Genomic DNA, 27,931 nt, shown 5'->3' on the forward strand with positions numbered 1-27,931 from the left:
AAATTATGCTTACCTGATAATTTAATTTCCATTGTGGGGAGGAGAGTCTACTGCTTCATTCATCACTTGTGGGTGCAGTGGACTCTCCTCCCCACGATGGAAATTAAATCATCAGGTAAGCATAATTTATGTTTTCCATCTAAAGGGGAGGAAAGTCCAATGCTTCATTCATCACTTGTGAGAACAAATACCCAAGCTCTAGAGGACACTGAATAAAGAAAATGGGAGGGTAAAGGTGGCAGACCCTATACTGAGGGCACTACAGCCTGCAGAACCTCTCAAAAACTGCTTCCGCCGAAGCAAAAACGTCAAATTTGTAAAATTTTGCAAAAAGATGCAAGGACGACCAGGTTGCCGCCTTACAAATCTTCTCCATAGAAGCCTCATTCTTAAAGGCCCAAGAAGAGGCCACAGCTCTAGTCGAGTGAGCCATAATCCTCTGAGGAGGCTTGTGTCCCGCTGTCTCATAAGCCAGACGGATCATACTTCTCAACCAAAAAGATAGAGAAGTTGCAGAGGCCCTCTGCCCCCTGCACCTTCTAGAATACACAACAAATAAGGATGACATCTGTCTGAACTCCTTCGTGGCTTGAAGATAAAACTTCAAGGCTTGAACCACATCCAGATTATGAAGAAACCTCTCCTTCTAAGAGGAAGGGTTAGGACACAAGGAAGGAACCACTATTTCCTGGGAAGAAATCCCAAACCGGATCGCAGAACGGCTTTGTCAGCATGAAAAAACACGTAAGGAGGCTCAAATTGTAAGGCCGCCAACTCAGAGAGACTGCATGCCGATGCGATAGCCAATAACAAAAGGACCTTCCATGAGAGAATTTTAATGTCCAGGGCATGCATAGGCTCAAACTGAGCCCTCTGCAAGACCTTAAGGACCAAGTTTAAACTCTAGGGAGGAGCCGGAGTCCTGAAAACCGGTCTAATCCTAGCCAGAGCCTGAACAAAGGACAATGTCAGGAAGCTCTGCAAGCTTCTTATGCAACAGTACCGATAAAGCTGAGATCTGTCCCCTTAGGGAACTAGCGGCAAGACCCTTATCCAGGCCAAAATCCTGGATACCTTGACCTTATGCCATGGGTATCCTCGTTCCTCACACCAGGACAAGTAGGTCCTCCACACCTTGTGGTAGATGCGTCTAGTGACCGGCTTTCTGGCTTGGACGAGAGTGTCTATCACTCTCTCCGAAAAACCTCTTTTGGCTAAGACTAGGCGTTCAATCTCGACGCAGTCAGCCTCAGAGAATCGAGATTTTGATGTAGAAAAGGACCTTGAACTAGCAGATCCTTGCGACATGGTAACTTCCACGGCGGATAGTACGACATCGCCACTAGATCCGCAATCCACGTCCTCCGCGGCCACGATGGAGCAATCAGAATAGCAGAAGCTTGCTCCTGCTTGATGCGGGCCACTACTCAAGGTAGAAGAGGCAACGGTGGAAATATGTAGATTAGGTTGAAGTCCCAGGGTACAGCAAAGGCGTCTATCAGTTCCGCCTGGGGATCCCTGGATCGCGACCCATATCTGGGTAGCTTGCAATTGAGTCTGGACACCATGAGATCTAATTCCGGCATCCCCCATCTGGTGCAGATCTCCACAAACATCTCGGGTGGAGAGACCATTCCCCTGGAAGAAATGTCTGTCTGCTCAGAAAATACGTTTCCCAGTTGTCCACACCCGAAATGTGGATCGCTGAGAGCGAACAATTGTGAGTCACTGCCCATTCCAGAATCCGAGATACTTCCCTCATTGCTAGGGAGCTTCTCATCCCCCCCTGGTGGTTTATGTAAGCCAACGAGGTGATGTTATCTGATTGGAATCTGATGAATTGGGACAACCCCAGAGGGGGACAAGCCTTCAGAGTGTTGAATATCGCTCAAAGTTCCAGAATATTTATAGGTAGACTCGATTCCTCTCCAGTCCATCTGCCTTGTGCCTTTCTGGCAACTCAAACAGCTCCCCATCCTGATAGACTTGCATCCGTGGTTACCATCTCCCAGGATGGGCTCAGAAAGGATGTCCCCAGGGACAACTGGCCCGGTTGGGTCCACCAAGACCGGGACTCCCTCAACGGTCTGTCCCGAGATATCTGTTGGGACAAATCTGAATGATCACCGTTCCATTGTCTCAACATGCACAGCTGCAGAGGTCTGAGATGAAACCTGGCGAATGGAATGACATCTATGCTGGATACCATGAGCCCGAATACCTCCATACACTTGGCCACAGATGTCCTAGAGGATGTCTGCAGGGCTAGACAGTTGGACCCAAGCTTGCAACATCTCTGGTCTGTCAGAAATATCTTCATTGCAGAAGAATCTAGTATCGTACCCAGGAACTCCACCCTATTGCTGGGGACCAATGAAATCTTTCCTTCGTTTATCTTCCACCCGTGGGATCGAAGTAGAAGGCTGAGAGCTCTCAAATGATCCTCCGCCAGACTGTAGGACGGAGCCTGGAACAGGATATCATCAAGATACGGAGCCACTGCAATCCCTCTTGCACTCTCTACTGCGAGAAGAGCTCCCAGAGCCTTTGTAAAGACTCTTGGGGCCGTCGCCAGACCAAAAGGAAGGGCCACAAACTGGAAGTTCTGGTCTAGGAAGGCAAACCTTAGAAATTTGTGATCCTTGTGGATTGGATCATGAAATTAAGCATCCTTCAGGTATATAGTCGTCATGAATTGCCCCTTCTGAACCAGGGGCAAATTTGACCTGATCGTCTCCATCTTGAACGATGGGACTGACAAAAAAACTTGTTTAGGGCCTTTAGGTCCAGAATCGTACGAAACGTACCCTCCTTCTTTGGGACCACGAAAAGGTTTGAATAATACCCTAGACCTCTTTCTGCCGGAGGAAATGGGACGATTACCCCAAGAGATGAGAGATCCCTCACACATCCCAGGAAGGCGTCTCTCTTTTCTGGTTTCGAAGAGATGTTTGACAGGAGGAACCTGCCTCTGGGCGGATAAAATTTGAAACCTATCCTGTACCCCTGAGCGACGACCTCCAGGACCCAAGGGTCTGTAACGCCTACCCTCCAGTCCCCCGCAAAAAGAGATAGTCTGCCCCCTACTTGGTCCAAGGACGGGTCGGGGCCGCCCCTTCATGCCGACTTTAACTCAGTGGGTTTCTAGTTCTGCTTGGACTTATTCCAAGAGTTTGCTGGCTTCCAAGATCCCTTGGATTGCTCAGATTTTGTGGAAGGCTGCTGGCGCTGAGACTTGTCTGCACGAAAGGGACGAAAAGTAGATCCCTTAGGTTTGGCTTTCTTATCCTGAGGTAAGAAGGCTCCCTTGCCACCCGTGACTGTAGATATGATAGAATCCAGGCCCGGGCCAAACAAAACCATACCCTTGAATGGTAGGGAAAGCAAGCAAGACTTAAATGTCATGTCAGCAGACCACGATTTTAGCCACAGAGCCCTGCAAGCTAAAACAGAAAACTGTGACGTCTTAGTATTCAGGCGAATAATCTGCATGTTAGCATCACAAATTAACGAATACGCTACCCTTAAGGCTTTGATTTGATCCAAAATCTCGTCGAGGGGGGTCTCCACCTCGACCATTACTGATAGTGCTTCACACTAATAGGTAGCTGCACGAGCCACCGCAGCAACAGTGGCCGGCGGTTGGAAACTGAACCCCGTCAGTTGGAACATCTTCAGCAACATGGACTCCAACTTTTTATCCATGGGTTCCTTAAAAGAGGAGCTATCCTCAAGGGGAATGGTCGTTCTCTTAGCGAGCGTGGAGATAGCACCATCCACCTTAGGGACGGTTCCCCACAATTAAAGCTGCGCATATGGAACAGGGAAAAGCTTCTTAAAAGCAGTTGAGGGAGAAAATGGCGAACATAGTATCTCCCATTTATTTTTAATAATGTTTGCAATTTTGATAGGAACCGGGAAGGCCTGAGGCACTACCCTGTCCTCGTAAACCCTATTCAGTTTAGGGATTGAAGGTTCCTCCGGTAGTTTCGGTTATGGAACCTCTAGCATAGCAAGCACTTCCTTCAGCAGGTAACGCAAATGCTCCATCTTAAATTTGAAATCTGGTTCCTCTGCGGACAGAGGCCTAGAAGTAGCCGATTCCGACTCAGAAGCGACATCCTCCTATAAGTCGGAATTGTCCTCCTCCGCGGATAATCTGTCCGAGATGTCCAGCGGAGTCGAAGAGCCCTGAGACAGATAGCAGTGCTGTACCTTCCGCTTGCACTTAGTAGGACGAGGCATCGCATTTATGGCCGCAGAATCCGCAGTCTGCAATTGATCGGCGAAGTCTGGAGGCCAAAGGGCCCCTCCTGTGGGAGGGTTAGTAGTGCCCTGGGGAACTGCTTGTGTAATCGGAGATGCTTGTAGGGAACGCATCTCGCGGGAAATAGAACCCTCAGAGGTGGACGGCTCAGTTGTACTAAATACTTTATTCTTTTTAGAAGTAGTAATATTGTCATAACATGTGTAACAGAGCTGTAACGGCGGTTCCACTGGAACCTCCTCACAGTATACACAGTTAGTAGTTTTAGACAAGGAGGGAGTATCCTCTAACATATCAGAGTCCTCCATAGCTTGCTCCTTTAGTACGGACTTAATTATAGATTAAATGGCACCTTTATATCCCAATGGCCAGGGCACTCACCACCTCCAATGACCGGACTACAAGAAACAGCTTTCGTCTCTTCTGAACACAGGTCGAGAAAGAGGAAGTTACTGAGGCCACACCTGGTCACATTGAATGCCATGCAGGACTGCCCCTGCACTGAGCGAAAGACGCGCCAAAAAAGCCCACCTCAATCTCACTCTAACTGTTCCACATTGACAGAGCCTCATCTCACACAAGTGCAGAAAAAAACACAATAAACATTATGTATATTAAAATCCCCCCTGTTCAATAACCCCCTTCCAAGGGTATTACCCTAGATTCTATACAGATAAAGGGAGTCACACTGTGACCCTGTCTTCTTGCGTTATCACATATATAATAATGAAACGACCTTACCAGAATCAACGCCATGGAACAGGTTAGTAGTCTCACTCCTGACATGGACTTGAGAAAATAAAAGCAGGCAGCGAAACTCGTCAACGCTGATTGCTTAAGGAGCTGTTAAAATGAGTCGGGATGGTTTCGCAGAAGAACTCCCCCTACATCTCCGGACTCTAACTTTCACTCATGCTCTCACTGAGAGGCTGACAGGACTACTTAAAACTCCAGTCCTATTGCGAAGAGTACTAGCCTCCATAAGAGACTTCTCCGAATCTTCCGACACTTCTCTGCCAACCTCCTGTGACGAAAGGCAAAGAATGACTGGGGGACCAGGAAAGTGGGGGAGATATTTAAGCCTTTGGCTGGGGTGTCTCTGCCTCCTCCTGGTGGCCAGGTTCTTAATTCCCACAAGTGATGAATGAAGCAGTGGACTCTCCTCCCCTTTAGATAGAAACATTTACAAGTGAAAATCCCAGACTACCTCCCCATTGAGCCTTAAACTAATACTAATCTGCTTCCGTCCCAAAAAAGACTAAAAACAGAATTTATGCTTACCTGATAAATTACTTTCTCCAACGGTGTGTCCGGTCCACGGCGTCATCCTTACGTGTGGGAATATCTCTTCCCCAACAGGAAATGGCAAAGAGTCCCAGCAAAGCTGGCCATATAGTCCCTCCTAGGCTCCGCCCACCCCAGTCATTCGACCGACGGACAGGAGGAAAAAATAGGAGAAACCATATGGTACCGTGGTGACTGTAGTTAGAGAAAATAATTCATCAGACCTGATTAAAAAACCAGGGCAGGCCGTGGACCGGACACACCGTTGGAGAAAGTAATTTATCAGGTAAGCATAAATTCTGTTTTCTCCAACATTGGTGTGTCCGGTCCACGGCGTCATCCTTACTTGTGGGAACCAATACCAAAGCTTTAGGACACGGATGAAGGGAGGGAGCAAATCAGGTTACCTAAACGGAAGGCACCACGGCTTGCAAAACCTTTCTCCCAAAAATAGCCTCCGAAGAAGCAAAAGTATCAAATTTGTAAAATTTGGCAAAAGTGTGCACTGAAGACCAAGTCGCTGCCTTACATATCTGATCAACAGAAGCCTCGTTCTTGAAGGCCCATGAGGAAGCCACAGCCCTAGTGGAGTGAGCTGTGATTCTTTCAGGAGGCTGCCGTCCGGCAGTCTCGTAAGCCAATCGGATGATGCTTTTAAGCCAAAAGGAAAGAGAGGTAGAAGTCGCTTTTTGACTTCTCCTTTTACCAGAATAGACGACAAACAAGGAAGATGTTTGTCTGAAATCATTTGTAGCTTCTAAATAGAATTTTAGAGCACGGACTACGTCCAAATTGTGTAACAAACGTTCCTTCTTTGAAACTGGATTCGGACACAAAGAAGGTACAACTATCTCCTGGTTAATATTTTTGTTAGAAAAAACCTTTGGAAGAAAACCAGGCTTAGTACGCAAAACCACCTTATCTGCATGGAACACCAGATAGGGCGGAGAACACTGCAGAGCAGATAACTCTGAAACTCTTCTAGCAGAAGAAATAGCAACCAAAAACAAAACTTTCCAAGATAACAACATAATATCTATGGAATGTAAAGGTTCAAACGGAACCCCTTGAAGAACTGAAAGAACTAGATTTTAACTCCAGGGCGGAGTCAAAGGTCTGTAAACAGGTTTGATCCTAACCAGAGCCTGAACAAATGCTTGAACATCTGGCACAGCTGCCAGTCGTTTGTGTAGTAAGACAGATAAAGCAGAAATCTGTCCCTTTAGAGAACTCGCAGATAATCCTTTATCCAAACCTTCTTGCAGAAAGGAAAGAATCTTAGGAATTTTTATCTTATTCCATGGGAATCCCTTGGATTCACACCAGCAGATATATCTTTTCCATATTTTATGGTAAATCTTTCTAGTTACCGGTTTTCTGGCCTGAACCAGAGTATCTATCACAGAATCTGAAAACCCACGCTTTGATAGAATCAAGCGTTCAATCTCCAAGCCGTCAGCTGGAGGGAAACCAGATTTGGATGTTCGAATGGACCCTGAACAAGAAGGTCCTGTCTCAAAGGTAGCTTCCATGGTGGAACCGATGACATATTCACCAGGTCTGCATACCAAGTCCTGCGTGGCCACGCAGGAGCTATCAAGATCACTGAGGCCCTCTCCTGTTTGATCCTGGCTACCAGCCTGGGAATGAGAGGAAACGGTGGAAACACATAAGCTAGGTTGAAGGTCCAAGGTGCTACTAGTGCATCCACTAGAGTCGCCTTGGGATCCCTGGATGTGGACCCGTAGCAAGGAACCTTGAAGTTCTGACGAGACGCCATCAGATCCATGTCTGGAATGCCCCATAATTGAGTCAACTGGGCAAAGATCTCCGGGTGGAGTTCCCACTCCCCCGGATGGAATGTCTGACGACTCAGATAATCCGCTTCCCAGTTTTCCACACCTGGGATGTGGATCGCAGATAGATGGCAGGAGTGATCCTCCGCCCATTGTATTATTTTGGTCACTTCTTTCATCGCCAGGGAACTCCTTGTTCCCCCCTGATGATTGATATACGCAACAGTCGTCATGTTGTCTGATTGGAATCTTATGAATCTGGCCTTTGCAAGCTGAGGCCAAGCCCTGAGAGCATTGAATATCGCTCTTAGTTCCAGAATGTTTATCGGGAGAAGAGACTCTTCCCGAGACCATAGTCCCTGAGCTTTCAGGGATTCCCAGACCGCGCCCCAGCCCACTAGACTGGCGTCGGTCGTGACAATGACCCACTCTGGTCTGCGGAAGCTCATTCCCTGGGATAGATGGCCCAGGGTTAGCCACCAACGGAGTGAATCTCTGGTCTTCTGATCTACTTGAATCACTGGAGACAAGTCTGTATAGTCCCCATTCCACTGTTTCAGCATGCACAGTTGTAATGGTCTTAGATGAATTCGCGCAAAAGGAACTATGTCCATTGCTGCAACCATCAACCCTACTACTTCCATGCACTGAGCTATGGAAGGACGTGGAACAGAATGAAGAACTTGACAAGCGCTTAGAAGTTTTGACTTTCTGACATCTGTCAGAAAAATCCTCATTTCTAAGGAATCTATTATTGTTCCCAAGAAGGGAACTCTTGTTGACGGAGACAGAGAACCTTTTTTTTATGTTCACCTTCCATCCGTGAGATCTGAGAAAGGCCAGAACGATGTCTGTATGAGCCTTTGCTTTTGAAAGGGACGACGCTTGTATTAGAATGTCGTCCAAATAAGGTACTACTGCAATGCCCCTCGGTCTTAGAACCGCTAGAAGGGACCCGAGTACCTTTGTGAAAATCCTTGGAGCAGTGGCTAATCCGAATGGGAGGGCCACAAACTGGTAATGTTTGTCCAGAAAGGCGAACCTTAGGAACTGATGATGTTCTTTGTGGATAGGAATATGTAGGTACGCATCCTTTAGATCCACGGTAGTCATAAATTGACCTTCCTGGATAGTGGGTAGAATCGTTCGAATGGATTCCATTTTGAACGATGGTACCCTGAGAAATTTGTTTAGGATCTTTAAATCCAGAATTGGTCTGAAGGTTCCCTCTCTTTTGGGAACTACGAACAGATTTGAGTAAAATCCCATTCCTTGTTCCGTCATTGGAACTGGGTGTATCACTCCCATCTTTAACAGGTCTTCTACACAATGTAAGAACACCTGTCTCTTTATTTGGTTTGAGGATAAGTGAGACATGTGGAACCTTCCCCTTGGGGGTAGTTCCTTGAATTCCAGAAGATAACCCTGAGAAACTATTTCTAGCGTCCAGCGATCCTGAACATCTCTTGCCCAAGCCTGAGCAAAGAGAGAGAGTCTGCCCCCCACTAGATCCGGTCCCGGATCGGGGGCTACTCCTTCATGCTGTTTAGTTAGCGGTAGCAGGCTTCTTGGCCTGCTTACCCTTGTTCCAGCCTTGCATCGGTTTCCAGGCTGGTTTGGACTGTGAGGCATTACCCTCTTGCTTAGAGGATGAAGAATTAGAGGCCGGTCCGTTCCTGAAATTACGAAAGGAACGAAAATTAGACTTATTCTTGGCCTTGAAAGGCCTATCTTGTGGGAGGGCGTGGCCCTTTCCCCCAGTGATGTCTGAGATAATCTCTTTCAATTCTGGTCCAAAGAGAGTTTTACCCTTGAAGGGGATGTTAAGCAATTTTGTCTTGGATGATACATCCGCTGACCAAGACTTTAGCCAAAGCGCTCTGTGCGCCACAATTGCAAACCCTGAATTTTTCGCCGCTAATCTAGCTAATTGCAAAGCGGCATCTAAAATAAAAGAGTTGTAGAAGGTAACCTTGCTGTACAAAAATCTTTTTAAGCAAACCATCCAATTTTTTATCCATAGTATCTTTGAAAGCACAACTATCCTCGATAGGAATAGTAGTGCGCTTGTTTAGAGTAGAAACTGCCCCCTCGACCTTAGGGACTGTCTGCCATAAGTCCTTTCTGGGGTCGACCATAGGAAATAATTTCTTAAATATAGGAGGGGGAACAAAAGGTATGCCGGGCTTCTCCCACTCCTTATTCACTATGTCCGCCACCCGCTTGGGTATAGGAAAAGCGTCGGGGTGCACCGGAACCTCTAGGAACTTGTCCATCTTGCATAATTTTTCTGGAATGACCAAGTTGTCACAATCATCCAGAGTAGATAACACCTCCTTAAGCAGTGCGCGGAGATGTTCTAATTTAAATTTAAATGTCACAACATCAGGTTCAGCCTGTTGAGAAATTTTTCCTGAATCTGAAATTTCCCCATCTGACAAAACCTCCCTCATGGCCCCTTCAGATTGGTGTGAGGGTATGACAGAATTATCATCAGCGCCCTCCCGCTCTTCAGTGTTTAAAACAGAGCAATCGCGCTTTCTCTGATATGCAGGCATTTTGGATAAAATATTTGCTATGGAGTTATCCATTACAGCCGTCAATTGTTGCATGGTAGTAAAAATTGGCGCGCTAGAAGTACTAGGGGCCTCCTGCGTGGGCAAAACTGGTATAGACACAGAAGGAGATGATGTAGAACCATGTCTACTCCCTTCATCTGATGAATCATCTTGGGCAACTTCATTATCTGTGACAGTATTGTCCTTACATTGTTTGGACGCTATGGCACAATTATCACACAATTTTGAAGGGGGAGACACATTGACTTTCATACATATAGAACATAGCTTATCTGAAGGCACAGACATGTTAAACAGGCTTAAACTTGTCAATAAAGCACAAAAACCGTTTTAAAACAAAACCGTTACTGTCTCTTTAAATTTTAAACAGAGCACACTTTATTACTGAATATGTGAAAAAATATGAAGGAATTGTTCAAAATTTACCAAAATTTCACCACAGTGTCTTAAAGCATTAAAAGTATTGCACACCAATGTTCAGAGCTTTAACCCTTAAAATAACGAAACCGGAGCCGGTTACAGATTTAACCCCTATACAGTCCCAGCTACAGCCTTTGCTGTGACTTTACCAAGCCCAGAGGGGAATACAATACCAAATGACGCCTTCTAGGAACTTTTCCAACTACTTTCAGGTCCTCACACATGCATCTGCATGTCTTGCTCTCAAAAACAACTGCGCAGTAATGGCGCGAAAATGAGGCTCATCCTACAACTGGGAAGGCCCTTCCTGACTGGAAAAGGTGTCTAACATAGTGACTGACGTTAAAAAACGTTCCCCAAGTTTATAAGTGTGAATTATCAGCATAAACATGTATAAAATGTCCAAATAAAGCAATCGATTTAGCCCATAAAAGTGTCTACCAGTTTTATAGCCCATATTAAGCCCTTTATTCTGTTTGAGACTAAGAAAATGGCTTACCGGTCCCCATGAGGGGAAATGACAGCCTTCCAGCATTACACAGTCTTGTTAGAAATATGGCTAGTCATACCTTAAGCAGAAAAGTCTGCTAACTGTTTCCCCCAACTGAAGTTACTTCATCTCAACAGTCCTATGTGGAAACAGCAATCGATTTTAGTTACTGTCTGCTAAAATCATCTTCCTCTCACAAACAGAAATCTTCATCTTTTTCTGTTTCAGAGTAAATAGTACATACCAGCACTATTTTAAAATAACAAACTCTTGATAGTAGAATAAAAAAACTACAACTAAACACCACATACTCTTAACCATCTCCGTGGAGATGTTGCCTGTGCAACGGCAAAGAGAATGACTGGGGTGGGCGGAGCCTAGGAGGGACTATATGGCCAGCTTTGCTGGGACTCTTTGCCATTTCCTGTTGGGGAAGAGATATTCCCACAAGTAAGGATGACGCCGTGGACCGGACACACCAATGTTGGAAAAATCTGTATGGATCACAGTCCAGACTACCTATGAAACAAAAACAAAAAAAACATTCCCTTGGAATACAAGAACCTTTTTCAGCCACAAGCTGTAGGAGATGTTCATCTAATAACAGTGATTCAATATCTGAAACAATTCTATGCAATTGTAGGTCCACAAGGGAAAGGAAGCAAAAAACAATGGATTTATGTGAAACAGGTAAAAGGAGCTACGTCCAATGTGGCTGACCCCAAAACAAGCACCAGGATTCAATCTCTTACAAAAGAAATCAGTATGTACTTGATATTTTTTACTGCTTGCAGTTCTGGAAATCTTTGGTTTTTAAATAAATCATCCTGCCAAACCAGAATAATTCCCAATAAATAAATGGTTTGATATCATTAGAGAAGTTTAGGAAAAATGAATCCGGTTAGTCTAAAACAACTGAATTAACTTGCATGACAAGGTACCAGCAGGACAGATGGAAACAAACATACTATTTCTACTACTGTCAAACTGAGCAGGTTCTATGCCCTTCATTAAAACTATTGAGAATAAGTCCAACATTGACCAAAATTCACCATTTTTCTCAAGGAAAAAAAAATAAAGCACTAGTACCAGACGTGCAAGATCCTGAAGCACAGATTGAAAATCACATCCTCTCATAGGGTTCTGAATACCCTGAATAAGGGAGAACCTTAAAGGAGAGGGGGCTTAAAGGTCCATAATAAAAAGATAAATTATGCTTACCTGATAATTTAATTTCCATCGAGGGTAGGAGAGTCCATGGCTTCATTCATTACTGTTGGAAATTAAGAACCTGGCCACCAGGAGGAGGCAAAGATACCCCAGCCAAAGGCTTAAATACCTCCCCCACTTCCCTCATACCCCAGTCATTCTGCCGAGGGAACAAGGAACAGTAGGAGAAACATCAGATCAGCGTATAAATGGTGCCAGAAGAACCAAAACTAAATTTAGGTCCACCCACCGGAGTCACTGGCGGTCTCCTCCCCTCTATGGAAATGAAATTATCGGGTAAGCATAATTTATGTTTCCCATCTAAAGGGGAGGAGAGTCCACGGCTTCATTCATTACTGTTGGGAACATATACCCAAGCTCTAGAGGACTCTGAATGAAACCGGGAGGGTAAAAAGGAGGACCCTAATCTGAGGGCACTACAACCTGCAAAACCTCTCTCCCAAAAACAGCTCAAGCAGAAGCAAAAACGTAAAATTTGTAAAACTTTGTAAAAGTGTGTAACGAGGACCAGGTAGTCGCCTTACAAATTTGCTCCATAGAGGCCTCATTCTTGAAGGCCCAAGATGAAGTCACAGCTCTAGTTGAATGAGCCGTGATCCTCTGAGGAGGCTTATGTCCCGCTGACTCATAGGCCAAGCGAATCAAGCTCCTCAACCAAAAGGACAAAGAAGTAGAAGAGGCTTTCTGCCCCTTGCGCTTCCCTGAATACACCACAACAAGAGATGTAGACTGTCTGAAATCCTTTGTAGCCTGAAGATAGAACTTCAGGGCACGAACCACATCCAGTTTATGAAGCAACCTCTCCTTAGAAGAAGAAGGGTTAGGACACAAAGAAGGAACCGCTATTTCCAGATTGATGTTACGGTTAAACACCACCTTGGGAAGAAACCCCAAACCAGTGCGAAGCACAGCCTTATCTGCATGAAAAACCAGATAAGGGGGCTGAAATTGCAAGGCGACCAGTTAAGATACTCTGCGTGCTGATGCAATGGCCAACAGGAAAAGAACCTTCCAGGAAAGAACCTTAATGTCAATGGAATGCATAGGCTCAAACGGAACCCTCTGCAAGGACCTAGTTTAGACTCCATGGAGGAGCAGATTGTCGAAAGACAGGCCTGATTCTAGACAGAATCTGAACAAAAGATTGGATTCAGGGAGCTCAGCAAGTCTCCTATGCAACAGGACTGATAATGCAGAAATCTGTCCCTTTAAGGAACTAGCGGCAAGACCCTTCTCGAAACCATCTTGGAGAAAGGACAGAATCCTGGATACCTTCACCTTATGCCAAGGATATCCATGCTTCTCACACCAGGACAAGTAAGTACTTACACCCTATGGTAGATACGACGGGTGACTGGCTTTCTCGACTGAATGAGAGTATCAATCACACTTTCAGAAAAGCGTCTCTTGGCCAAGACTAGGCGTTCAAACTCCACGCAGTCAGCCTCAGAGAATCGAGATTTCGATGTTGAAAGGGACCCTGTTTCAGCAGATCCCTGTGCCAGGGTAACCTCCACGGCTGAGAGGATGACATCAGATCCACAAACCACGATGGAGCAATCCGAATGGCCGAAGCTCGCTCCTGTTTGATGTGTGCCACTACACGAGGTGGAAGCGGGAATGGTGGAAAAATATAAGCTAGGCTGAACCCCCAAGGCACCGCTAAGGCATCTATCAGCTCTGCCTGGGGATCCATGGACCTCAACCCGTATCGGAGTAGCTTGCAATTGAGCAATTGTAGATTGCTCGGAGTTCCAGAATATTTATCGGAAGGAGAGACTCCTCCCAGGACCATTTTCCTTGTGCCATCCGTGGTGACAATCTCCCAGGACGGCCTCAAGAAGGATGTCCCCATGGACAGTTGCTCCGGACAGATCCACCACAAGAGGGAGGTCCGAGTCCGAGCATCCATGGATATCTGCTGTGATAGATCTGAATGATCGCCGTTCCACTGTCTCAACATGCACAATTGAAGAGGTCTGAGATGGAACCTGGCGAATTGAATGACGTCTATACTGGAAACCATGAGACCAATCACCTCCATACACTGAGCCACCAACGGGCTTGGGGAGGACTTAAGGGCAAGACAAGAGGACGCCATCTGTCTGCGTCGACGATCTATAAGAAAAAATTTCATGGTCATAGTCTATTATCGTACCCAGGAACTCCACCCTGTTGCTGGGAATCAGGGAACTCATTCCTGAGTTGATCTTCCAACCGTGAGATTGGAGCAAAAGAAGAAAAGCCCTTGAATGATCCTCTGCGAGACTGAGCGACTAGGATGTCGTCCAGATAGGGCACTACAGCAATGCCTCTGGCTCTGGCCACCGCAAGTAGCGCCCCCAGAACCTTCTTGAAGACTCTCGGGGCTGTCGCCAGACCAAAGGGAAGGGCCACAAACTGGAAGTGTTGGTCCAGAAACGCAAATCTCAGGAACTTGGAGTGGTCCCTGTGGATTGGCACATGAAGGAAAGCGTCCTTCAAGTATATGGTTGTCATAAAATGTCCCTTTTGAACTAGGGGCAGATTCGGGCGGAACATGCCTTCCTACTTTGGAACCACAAAAAGATTTGAATAGTACCCTAGACCCCTTTTTCTGCTTGGGGTACTGGTACGATGACACCTGGAGAGGAGAGATTTCTCACACATTCTAGAAAGGCTTCTCTCTTCTCCGGTCTTGAAGACAGGTTTGATAGGAGGAACCAGCCCCTGGGCGGATGGGATCTGAACCCTATCCTGTAGCCATGGGTGACAACGTCCAGAACCCAAGGATCCTGAACGTCCTGCAACCATGCTTCTGAGAAGAGATACTCTGCCCCCTACTTGGTCTGGAGACCAGTTAGGTGCTGCCCTTCATGATGATTTTGTCTTGGTGGGCTTCTTGCTCTGCTTAGACTTGTTCCAAGAATGAGTCTGTGTCCAAGTTCCCTTGGACTGGTCCGCTTTCGCGGCGGGCCCCTGGCGCTGGGCCTTGTCCCCACGAAAGGGACGAAAAGTAGCTCCCTTGCCTCCCGTAACCATGGATTTGATCGAATCCAATCCTGGACCAAACAGAATCTTTCCTTGAAAAGGCAGGGACAACAACCTCGACTTAGAGGTCATGTCTGCAGACCAAGACTTTAGCCACAGAGCCATGCAAGCTAAAATGGAAAAACCTGATACCTTAGCGTTCAGGCGAATAATTTGCATATTTGCATCACATATGAAAGAATTGGCGATCTTCAGTGCCTTAATCTTGTCCTGTATCTCGTTGATGGAAGTCTCCCTCTCGACCCTTTCACACAGAGATTCACACCAATATGTCGCAGCAAACCCTGTGTGTTGAAACATTTTCTTTAACATGTTTTCCAACTTTTTATCCATGGGCTACTTAAACGACTAACTATCCTCCAGGGGAAAAGTTGTCCGCTTCGCGAGCGTGGAGATGGCACCATCCACCTTAGGGACAGTACCCCACAGCTTCAGGAAACAGTTTCTTAAAGGAAGAAGAAGGGGAAAAGGAAGAACCTAATGGCTCCCATTCATTCTTAATAATATTTACCATCTTAACAGGAACCGGGATGGCCTGAGGCACCACCCTGTCCTCATATACCTTCTCAAGCTTAGGAATCGCAGGTTCTTCTGGAAGTTTCGGTTCTGGAACCTCCAGAGTAGCAAGCACTTGTCTCAGCAAAAAGCGCAAATTTTCATTCGCCGGAGGTTTAGATGACACAGACTCCGACCCAGAAGGGGCCTCCTCCGAAGAGTCGGAGTGGGCCTCGTCGTCGTATAACGCCTCAGAAATTTCCACAGGCGTAGACAACCCCTAGGCGAGCCACCATGATACGCCCTACGCTTGCGCTTAGCAGAACGTGGTAAGGCATGGATCACTTTAGATACTGCCGTTTGCAGTTGATCCACAAAACCTGGGGCGCTGCATGTGCAATAGGAGATGGATGCAGGGAACGCCCAAGAGGTGGACGGCTCAGCAGTACAAGACAACCGTTTGCTCTTAGATGTCATAACTTTATTAAGGCATGTGGAATATAGTTGAATATACAATAAACACAGGAATGAGACCTAGTTAAAGAGGGCGAGCCCTCTAATGCGTCAGAGTCCTCCATAGCTTGCACTGATATTAAGGACTAGATTAACTTAATAAATAGGCACCTTTATAACCTCCAATGGCCGGGGCACTCACTACCTTATATGACTCGGACTACAGAGACCGTTTTGTCTCCTGTGCCGCTGATCAACAGAGAAAGAAAGATAGCCACACCCGGTCACATGGAATGCCCGGCAAGAACCGCCCGTGCCTAAGGAGAAAATGCGCCAAAAAGTCACCTGAAAGTTCCACACATTGCCAGAGCCTTATCTCGCACATAATGCAGCAATGACACAAACAATATAATGTATAAACACTCCCTGTTCAATAATCCACTTTCAAGACTATTAACCCTTGATTCTTTTAAAGATAAAAGGCATCACATTGTGACCCTGTCTTCAGTGTTATCATTATGTAATGAAAAGGAAACAATCTTACCAGAATCTATGCCGTGGAACAGGAACACGGCCCTTCAAGTGTGACAGGTTAGTAGCCTCACTCCTGACATGGACTTGAGTGTAAAAAACAGAATTTATGCTTACCTGATAAATTACTTTCTCCAACGGTGTGTCCGGTCCACGGCGTCATCCATTACTTGTGGGAAATGTTCTCCCCCACAGGGAAAGGCAAGGAGAGCACACAGCAAGAGCTGTCCATATAGCTCCCCCTCTGGCTCCGCCCCCCAGTCATTCGACCGACGGTTAGGAGAAAAAGGAGAAACTATAGGGTGCCGTGGTGACTGTAGTGTATAAAGAAAAATTTTTTCAACCTGATTAAAAAAACCAGGGCGGGCCGTGGACCGGACACACCAATGTTGGAGAAAGTAATTTATCAGGTAAGCATAAATTCTGTTTTCTCCAACATTGGTGTGTCCGGTCCACGGCGTCATCCATTACTTGTGGGAACCAATACCAAAGCTTTAGGTCACGGATGAAGGGAGGGAGCAAATCAGGTTACCTAAACAGAAGACACCACGGCTTGCAAAACCTTTCTCCCAAAAACAGCCTCCGAAGAAGCAAAAATATCAAATTTGTAGAATTTGGCAAAAGTGCGCAGAGAAGACCAAGTCGCTGCCTTACATATCTGGTTAACAGAAGCCTCGTTCTTATAGGCCCATGTGGAAGCCACAGCCCTAGTAGAGCGAGCTGTGATACGGTCAGGAGGCTGCCGTCCGGCAGTCTCATAAGCCAAGCGGATAATGCTTTTCAGCCAGAGAGAGAGGTAGCAGTAAGCTTTTTGACCTCTCCTCTTACCAGAGTAAACGACAAACAAGGATGAGGTTTGTCTAAAATCTTTTGTTTCTTCTAAATAGAACTTTAAAGCACGAACAACATCTAAATTGTGTAATAAACGTTCCTTCTTTGAAACTGGATTCGGACACAAAGAAGGAACAACTATTTCCTGGTTGATGTTCTCGTTGGAAACAACTTTTGGAAGAAAACCAGGCTTAGTACGCAAAACAACCTTATCTGAATGGAACACCAGATAGGGTGGATCACACTGCAAAGCAGATAATTCAGAAACTCTTCTAGCAGAAGAAATAGCAACCAAAAACAGAACTTTCCAAGATAGTAACTTAATATCTATGGAATGTAAAGGTTCAAACGGAACCCCTTGAAGAACTGAAAGAACTAAATTTAGACTCCAAGGAGTCGTCATGGGTCTGTAAACAGGCTTGATTCTAACCAAAGCCTGAACAAAAGCTTGTACATCTGGCAAAGCTGCCAGTCGTTTGTGCAACAAGACGGATAATGCAGAAATCTGTCCTTTTAGAGAACTAGCTGACAATCCTTTATCCAAACCTTCTTGGAGAAAGGAGAGAATCTTTGGAGTTTTAATCTTACTCCAGGAGAATCCTTTGGATTCACACCAACAGATATATTTTTTCCATATTTTATGGTAAATCCTTCTAGTCACAGGTTTTCTGGCTTGGACCAGAGTATCAATCACAGAATTTGAAAACCCACGCTTGGATAAAATCAAGCGTTCAATTTCCAAGCAGTCAGCTGCAGAGAAACTAGATTGGGATGTTCGAATGGACCTTGTACTAGAAGGTCCTGTCTCAAAGGTAGCTTCCATGGTGGAGCCGATGACATATTCACCAGGTCTGCATACCAAGTCCTGCGTGGCCACGCAGGAGCTATCAGAATCACCGAGGCCTTCTCCTGTTTGATCCTGGCTATGAGCCTGGGGAGGAGAGGAAACGGTGGAAACACATATGCTAGGTTGAACAACCAAGGCGCCACTAATGCATCCACTAGAGTCGCCTTGGGATCCCTGGATCTGGACCCGTAGCAAGGAATCTTGAAGTTCTGACGGGACGCCATTAGATCCATGTCTGGAATGCCCCATAATTGGGTTAACTGAGCAAAGACCTCCGGATGGAGTTCCCACTCCCCCAGATGGAAAGTCTGACGACTCAAATAGTCCGCCTCCCAGTTGTCTACTCCTGGGATGTGAATAGCAGATAGATGGCAGGAGTGATTCTCTGCCCATTGGATTATCTTGGTTACTTCCTTTATCGCTAGGGAACTCTTTGTTCCCCCTGATGATTGATGTACGCAACAGTCGTTATGTTTTCCGACTGAAATCTTATGAACCTGGCTTCCGCTAGCTGAGGCCAAGCCAGGAGCGCATTGAATATAGCTCTTAGTTCCAAAATGTTTATCGGGAGAAGCGACTCTTCCCGCGACCATAGGCCCTGAGCTTTCAGAGAGTCCCAGACCGCGCCCCACCCCAAGAGGCTGGCGTCGGTCGTGACGATGACCCACTCCGGTCTGCGGAAACTCATTCCCTGAGACAGGTGATCCTGGGTCAACCACCAGAGAAGTGAGTCCCTGGTTACCTGGTCTACTTGAATTTGGGGAGACAAGTCTGTATAGTCCCCATTCCACTGATTGAGCATGCACAGCTGTAATGGTCTTAGATGAATTCGAGCAAAAGGAACCACATCCATTGCTGCGACCATTAGTCCTATTACTTCCATGCATTGAGCTATGGAGGGTTGAGGAATAGAGTGAAGAACTCGACAAGCTTTTAGAAGCTTTGTCTTTCTGACGTCTGTGAGAAAGATCTTCATTTCCACAGAATCTATTATTGTTCCCAGAAAAGGAACCCTTGTGGACGGTGACAGTGAACTTTTTTCTATGTTCACTTTCCACCCGTGAGATCTGAGAAAAGCCAACACAATGTCTGCATGAGCCCTCGCTTTGGAAAGAGACGACACTTGGATTAGGATGTCGTCTAGATAAGGTGCTACAGCGATGCCCCTCGGTCTTAGGACCGCTAGAAGGGACCCTAGCACCTTTGTGAAAATTCTGGGAGCGGTGGCTAAACCGAATGGAAGAGCCACAAACTGGTAATGTTTGTCCAGAAAGGCGAACCTCAGGAACTGATGATGAGATTTGTGGATTGGGATATGCAGATACGCATCCTTCAGATCCACGGTAGTCAAAAATTGACCCTGCTGGATTGTTGGTAAGATTGTCCGAATGGTTTCCATCTTGAAGGATGGAACTCTGAGGAACTTGTTTAATATCTTTAAATCCAGAATTGGCCTGAAAGTTCCCTCTTTTTTGGGAACCACAAACAGGTTTGAGTAAAACCCTAGACCTTGTTCCCCGGAGGGGACTGGGTTTATCACTCCCATCTTTGATAGGTCTCTTACACAATGTAAGAATGCCTGTTTCTTTATCTGGTCTGAAGATAAGCGAGACAGGTGGAACCTTCCCTTTGGAGGAAGTCCCTTGAATTCTAACAGGTATCCCTTGGAAACTATCTCTAGTGCCCAGGGATCCAGAACATCTCTTGCCCAAGCCTGAGCGAAGAGAGATAGTCTTCCCCCTACCAGATCCGGTCCCGGATCGGGGGCTACCCCTTCATGCTGTCTTGGTAGCAGCAGCAGGTTTCTTGGTTTGTTTACCCTTGTTCCAGCCTTGCATGGGCTTCCAAGCGGGTTTGGGCTGGGCCGCGTTACCTTCTTGTCTAGCGGCAGTGGAGTTATTAGCCGGTCCATTCCTGAAATTGCGAAAGGAACGAAAATTAGACTTCTTCTTAGCCTTAAAAGGCCTATCCTGTGGGAGGGCATGGCCCTTACCCCCAGTGATGTCTGAAATAATTTCCTTCAATTCCGGCCCAAAAAGGGTCTTACCCTTGAAAGGAATATTCAGTAACTTAGTCTTGGACGACACGTCTGCCGACCAGGATTTTAGCCAAAGCGCCCTCCGCGCTACTATAGCAAAACCTGAGTTTTTCGCCGCCAATTTCGTTATTTGAAAGGCGGCATCCAATATAAAGGAATTAGCTAACTTTAATGCGTGAATTCTGTCCATGACTTCTTCATAGGAAGTCTCTTTCTGGAGCGACCTTTCTAGTTCTTCGAACCAAAAGGACGCCGCTGAAGTGACAGTAATAACACACGTAGCTGGTTGAAGGATGAACCCTTGCTGAACAAAAAACAGAATTTATGTTTACCTGATAAATTACTTTCTCCAACGGTGTGTCCGGTCCACGGCGTCATCCTTACTTGTGGGATATTCTCTTCCCCAACAGGAAATGGCAAAGAGCCCAGCAAAGCTGGTCACATGATCCCTCCTAGGCTCCGCCTACCCCAGTCATTCGACCGACGTTAAGGAGGAATATTTGCATAGGAGAAACCATATGTTACCGTGGTGACTGTAGTTAAAGAAAATAAATTATCAGACCTGATTAAAAAAACCAGGGCGGGCCGTGGACCGGACACACCGTTGGAGAAAGTAATTTATCAGGTAAACATAAATTCTGTTTTCTCCAACATAGGTGTGTCCGGTCCACGGCGTCATCCTTACTTGTGGGAACCAATACCAAAGCTTTAGGACGCGGATGAAGGGAGGGAGCAAATCAGGTCACCTAAATGGAAGGCACCACGGCTTGCAAAACCTTTCTCCCAAAAATAGCCTCAGAAGAAGCAAAAGTATCACATTTGTAAAATTTAGAAAAAGTGTGCAGTGAAGACCAAGTCGCTGCCTTACATATCTGATCAACAGAAGCCTCGTTCTTGAAGGCCCATGTGGAAGCCACAGCCCTAGTGGAGTGAGCTGTGATTCTTTCAGGAGGCTGCCGTCCGGCAGTCTCATAAGCCAATCGGATAATGCTTTTAATCCAGAAGGAGAGAGAGGTAGAAGTTGCTTTTTGACCTCTCCGTTTACCAGAATAAACAACAAACAAAGACAAAGTTTGTCTGAAATCCTTAGTAGCTGCTAAGTAAAATTTGAGAGCACGAACTACATCCAAGTTGTGCAACAAACGTTCCTTCTTTGAAACTGGATTAGGACACAAAGAAGGCACAACTATCTCCTGGTTAATGTTTTTGTTAGAAACAACTTTTGGAAGAAAACCAGGTTTAGTACGCAAAACCACCTTATCTGCATGGAACACCAGATAAGGAGAAGAACACTGCAGAGCAGATAATTCTGAAACTCTTCTAGCAGAAGAAATTGCAACCAAAAACAAAACTTTCCAAGATAATAACTTAATATCAACGGAATGTAAGGGTTCAAACGGAACCCCCTGAAGAACTGAAAGAACTAGGTTGAGACTCCAAGGAGGAGTCAAAATTTTGTAAACAGGCTTGATTCTAACCAGAGCCTGAACAAAGGCTAGAACATCTGGCACAGCTGCCAGCTTTTTGTGAAGTAACACAGACAAGGCAGAAATCTGTCCCGTCAAGGAACTTACAGATAATCCTTTTTCCAATCCTTCTCGAAGGAAGGATAGACTCTTAGGAATCTTAACCTTGTCCCAAGGGAATCCTGCAGATTCACACCAACAGATATACCAAATTATGTGGTAATTTTTCTGGTTACAGGCTTTCAGGCCTGAACAAGAGTATTAATAACAGAATCTGAGAACCCTCGCTTTGATAAGATCAAGCGTTCAATCTCCAAGCAGTCAGCTGGAGTGGGTCGAACGGACCTAGAACAAGAAGGTCTCGTCTCAAAGGTAGCTTCCATGGTGGAGCCGATGACATATTCACCAGATCTGCATACCAAGTCCTGCGTGGCCACGCAGGAGCTATCAAAATCACCGACGCCCTCTCCTGATTGATCCTGGCTACCAGCCTGGGGATGAGAGGAAACGGCGGGAACACATAAGCTAGTTTGAAGGTCCAAGGTGCTACTAGTGCATCCACTAGAGCCGCCTTGGGATCCCTGGATCTGTACCCGTAGTAAGGAACTCTGAAGTTCTGACGAGAGGCCATCAGATCCATGTCTGGAATGCCCCACGGTTGAGTGACTTGGGCAAAGATTTCCGGATGGAGTTCCCACTCCCCCGGATGCAATGTCTGACGACTCAGAAAATCCGCTTCCCAATTTTCCACTCCTGGGATGTGGATAGCAGACAGGTGGCAGGAGTGAGACTCCGCCCATAGAATGATTTTGGTCACTTCTTCCATCGCTAGGGAACTCCTTGTTCCCCCCTGATGGTTGATGTATGAACTTGGCCCTCGCTAGCTGAGGCCAAGCTTTGAGAGCATTGAATATCGCTCTCAGTTCCAGAATATTTATCGGTAGAAGAGATTCTACCCGAGACCAAAGACCCTGAGCTTTCAGGGATCCCCAGACCGCGCCCCAGCCCATCAGACTGGCGTCGGTCGTGACAATGACCCACTCTGGTCTGCGGAAGGTCATCCCTTGTGACAGGTTGTCCAGGGACAGCCACCAACGGAATGAGTCTCTGGTCCTCTGATTTACTTGTATCTTCGGAGACAAGTCTGAATAGTCCCCATTCCACTGACTGAGCATGAACAGTTGTAATGGTCTTAGATGAATGCGCACAAAAGGAACTATGTCCATTGCCGCTACCATCAAACCTATCACTTCCATGCACTGCGCTATGGAAGGAAGAGGAACGGAATGAAGTATCCGACAAGAGTCTAGGAGTTTTGTTTTTCTGGCTTCTGTCAGAAAAATCCTCATTTCTAAGGAGTCTATTATAGTTCCCAAGAAGGGAACCCTCGTTGACGGAGATAGAGAACTCTTTTCCACGTTCACTTTCCATCCGTGAGATCTGAGAAAGGCCAGGACAATGTCCGTGTGAGCCTTTACTTGAGGAAGGGACGACGCTCGAATCAGAATGTCGTCCAAGTAAGGTACTACAGCAATGCCCCTTGGTCTTAGCACCGCCAGAAGGGACCCCAGTACCTATGAGAAAATCCTAGGAGCAGTGGCTAATCCGAAAGAAAACGCCACGAACTGGAAATGCTTGTCCAGGAATGCAAACCTTAGGAACCGATGATGTTCCTTGTGGATAGGAATATGTAGATACGCATCCTTGAAATCCACCTTGGTCATGAATTGACCTTCCTGGATGGAAGGAAGAAGTGTTCGAATGGTTTCCATCTTGAACGATGGAACCTTGAGAAACTTGTTCAAGATCTTGAGATCTAAGATTGGTCTGAACGTTCCCTCTTTTTTGGGAACTATGAACAGATTGGAGTAGAACCCCATCCCTTGTTCTCCTAATGGAACAGGATGAATCACTCCCATTTTTAGCAGGTCTTCTACCCAATGTAAGAATGCCTGTCTTCTTATGTGGTCTGAAGACAACTGAGACCTGTGGAACCTCCCCCTTGGAGGAAGCCCCTTGAACTCCAGAGAATAACCTTGGGAGACTATTTCTAGCGCCCAAGGATCCAGAACATCTCTTGCCCCAGCCTGAGCGAAGAGAGAGAGTCTGCCCCCCACCAGATCCGGTCCCGGATCGGGGGCCCGCATTTCATGCTGTCTTGGGAGCAGTGGCAGGTTTCCTGGCCTGCTTTCCTTTGTTCCAGCCTTGCATAGGTCTCCAGGCTGGATTGGCTTGAGAAGTATTACCTTCCTGCTTAGAGGACGTAGCCCTTGGGGCTGATCCGTTTCTGCGAAAGGGACGAAACTTAGGTTTATTTTTGGTCTTGAAAAGACCTATCCTGAGGAAGGGCGTGGCCCTTGCCCCCAGTGATATCAGAGATAATCTCTTTCAAGTCAGGGCCAAAGAGTGTTTTCCCCTTGAAAGGAATGTCAAGCAATTTGTTCTTGGAAGACGCATCCGCTGCCCAAGATTTTAACCAAAGCGCTCTGCGCCACAGTAGCAAACCCAGAATTTTTTCGCCGCTAACCTAGCCAATTGCAAGGTGGCGTCTAGGGTGAAAGAATTAGCCAATTTAAGAGCACGAATTCTGTCCATAATCTCCTCATAAGAAGAAGAATTACTAATAATCGCCTTTCCTAGCTCATCAAACTAGAAACACGCGGCTGCAGTGACAGGGACAATGCATGCAATTGGTTGTAGAAGGGAACCTTGCTGAACAAACATCTTTAGCAGACCTTCTAATTTTTTATCCATAGGATCTTGGAAAGCACAACTATCTTCTATGGGTATAGTGGCGCGCTTGTGTAGAGTAGAAACCGCCCCCTCGACCTTGGGGACTGTCTGCCATCAGTCCTTTCTGGGGTCGACTATAGGAAAACAATTTTATAAATATGGGGGGAGGTACTAAAGGTATACCGGGCCTGTCCCATTCTTTACTAACAATGTACGCCACCCGCTTGGATATAGGAAAAGCTTCGGGGGGCCCCGGGGCCTCTAAGAACTTTTCCATTTTACATAGTGGTTCTGGAATGACCAGATAATCACAATCATCCAAATTGGATAACACCTCCTTAAGCAGAGCGCGGAGATGTTCCAACTTAAATTTAAAAGTAATCACATCAGGTTCAGCTTGTTGAGAAATGTTTCCTGAATCTGAAATTTCTCCCTCAGACAAAACCTCCCTGGCCCCCTCAGACTGGTGTAGGGGCCCTTCAGAAACCATATCATCAGCGTTCTCATGCTCTACAGAATTTTCTAAAACAGAGCAGTCGCGCTTTCGCTGATAAGTGGGCATATTGGCTAAAATGTTTTTGATAGAATTATCCATTACAGCCGTTAAATGTTGCATAGTAAGGAGTATTGGCGCACTAGATGTACTAGGGGCCTCCTGTATGGGCAAGACTGGTGTAGACGAAGGAGGGGATGATGCAGTACCATGCTTACTCCCCTCACTTGAGGAATCATCTTGGGCATCATTTTTACTAAATTTTTTTATGACATAAAATACATATAGTTAAATGAGAAGGAACCTTGGTTTCCCCACAGTCAGAACACAATCTATCTGGTAGTTCAGACATGTTAAACAGGCATAAACTTGATAACAAAGCACAAAAAACGTCTTAAAATAAAACCGTTACTGTCACTTTAAATTTTAAACTAAACACACTTTATTACTGCAATTGCGAAAAAGTATGAAGGAATTGTTCAAAATTCACCAAAATTTCACCACAGTGTCTTAAAGCCTTAAAAGTATTGCACACCAAATTTGGAAGCTTTAACCCTTAAAATAACGGAACCGGAGCCGTTTTTATATTTAACCCCTTTACAGTCCCTGGAATCTGCTTTGCTGAGACCCAACCAAGCCCAAAGGGGAATACGATACCAAATGATGCCTTCAGAAAGACTTTTCTATGTATCAGAGCTCCACACACATGCAGCTGCCATGCTGTCCTCAAAAACAAGTGCGCCATACCGGCGCGAAAATGAGGCTCTGACTATGATTAGGGAAAGCCCCTAAAGAATAAGGTGTCAAAAACAGTGCCTGCCGATATAATCATATCAAAATACCCAGAATAAATGATTCCTCAAGGCTAAATATGTGTTAATAATGAATCGATTTAGCCCAGAAAAAGTCTACAGTCTTAATAAGCCCTTGTGAAGCCCTTATTTACTATCTTAATAAACATGGCTTACCGGATCCCATAGGGAAAATGACAGCTTCCAGCATTACATCGTCTTGTTAGAATGTGTCATACCTCAAGCAGTAAGAGACTGCACACTGTTCCCCCAACTGAAGTTAATTGCTCTCAACAGTCCTGTGTGGAACAGCCATGGATTTTAGTTACGGTGCTAAAATCATTTTCCTCATACAAACAGAAATCTTCATCTCTTTTCTGTTTCTGAGTAAATAGTACATACCAGCACTATTTTAAAATAACAAACTCTTGATTGAATAATAAAAACTACAGTTAAACACTAAAAAACTCTAAGCCATCTCCGTGGAGATGTTGCCTGTACAACGGCAAAGAGAATGACTGGGGTAGGCGGAGCCTAGGAGGGATCATGTGACCAGCTTTGCTGGGCTCTTTGCCATTTCCTGTTGGGGAAGAGAATATCCCACAAGTAAGGATGACGCCGTGGACCGGACACACCTATGTTGGAGAAATCTTTTTAAGCAATCCTTCCAATTTTTTATCCATAGGATCTTTGAAAGCGCAGCTGTCCTCTATAGGAATAGTTGTGCGCTTCGCTAGTGTTGAAACAGCTCCCTCAACCTTCGGGACCGTTTGCCATGCGTCCCTTCTAGGGTCTACTATGGGAAACATTTTCTTAAATATAGGAGGTGGGGCAAAGGGTACACCTGGCTTCTCCCACTCCTTTTCCACTATGTTCGCTACCCTCTTAGGTATTGGAAAAGCGTCGTCGTGCACTGGGACCTCTAAAAATTTGTCCAATTTGCACAACTTCTCTGGTACTACCATGGAATCACAGTCATCCAGAGTAGCTAATACCTCCTAAGCAAAGCGCGGAGATGTTCTAGCTTAAACTTAAATGCCACTAGATCAGGTTCTGCCTGTTGAGAAATTTTTCCTGAGTCTGAAATTTCACCCTCAGACAGCCCTTCCCTCACAGCCAATTCTTTATGATGTGAGGGTAAAATAGATAAGGCATAGTCAGCGTCTGATTGTTCATCCTTTTTATCTGTATTTAAAACTGAACAATCACGCTTTCTCTGAAAAACTGGCAGTTTGGATAAAAGATTTGCTATAGAATTATTCACTACTGCTGATAATTGTTGCATAGAAATAAGCACTGGCGCGCTGGTGTAGACACAGAAGGAGAGGATGTAGAGCTATCCCCACTACCTTCATTAGATAAATCGTCTTGGGCAACATTATGAAAAATAACAGAGCTGTCCTGATTTTGTTTGGACGCTATGGCGCAATTATCACAAACACTCGAAGGGGGAACCACATTTGTCTCTATACACACAGAACATAGGTTATCTGATGGAACAGACATGTTAAACAGATTTAGGCAGGCAAACAATGCAATTAAAAACGATTTTAAACAAAAACGTTACTGTCTCTTTAATTAATAAAATGACACATTTATTTCTGAATGTTCAAAAAACTATGAAGGCAATATCCGATTTTTCTGAAATTTGGACCCCAGTGTCTTAATGCTTAGAAAGTATTGCACAGCAAATATGGAGACTCTAGCTCTTAAAACAAGCAAACCGGAGCTAATTGTTGGATTTAACCGTTTTTACACACCACAATCCCAGCTACAGCCTTGCTGCAGCTTTTTACCTTCCTTAGTGGTCACCATTCACAGAAAAAAGCCTTTTGGAGTCACTTTCTGAACCACAGGACCCTCTCATATGAATCTGCATGCACTGCCTTGAAATTCAACTGCACAGCTGAAGTGCCAAAATGAGGCTTCCTCCCTCAGCACACTAGAGTGAAGGGGCCTTCCTGACTAGATTTAGGTGTCTAAAACAAGCCAGATCAATAAAAAACGTTACCAAGTGTATGTGAGCTTATAAAATATTTCAAATGGTATAATATTGTAATAAAAAACAATCGATTTAGCCCCTAACAGTGTCTACCAGCATAAAAAACAAAAAAGGGGAAGCCTGTTATCTTTTTTGCTGAGGTGAAAGAAAAATGG

General features: G+C 45.6%; 1 protein-coding gene across 3 annotated transcripts in view; it reads right to left on the minus strand.

Moving 5' to 3' along the window:
* The window catches only part of CLK3 (CDC like kinase 3), a 398,194-nt gene that overhangs the window by 40,884 nt on the left and 329,379 nt on the right, over positions 1-27,931 (minus strand). The gene's annotated exons all lie outside the window — the stretch shown is intronic.

This window comes from Bombina bombina, chromosome 6, assembly GCF_027579735.1.
Source record: "Bombina bombina isolate aBomBom1 chromosome 6, aBomBom1.pri, whole genome shotgun sequence".
In the NCBI taxonomy this organism is placed as follows: Eukaryota; Metazoa; Chordata; class Amphibia; order Anura; family Bombinatoridae; genus Bombina; species Bombina bombina.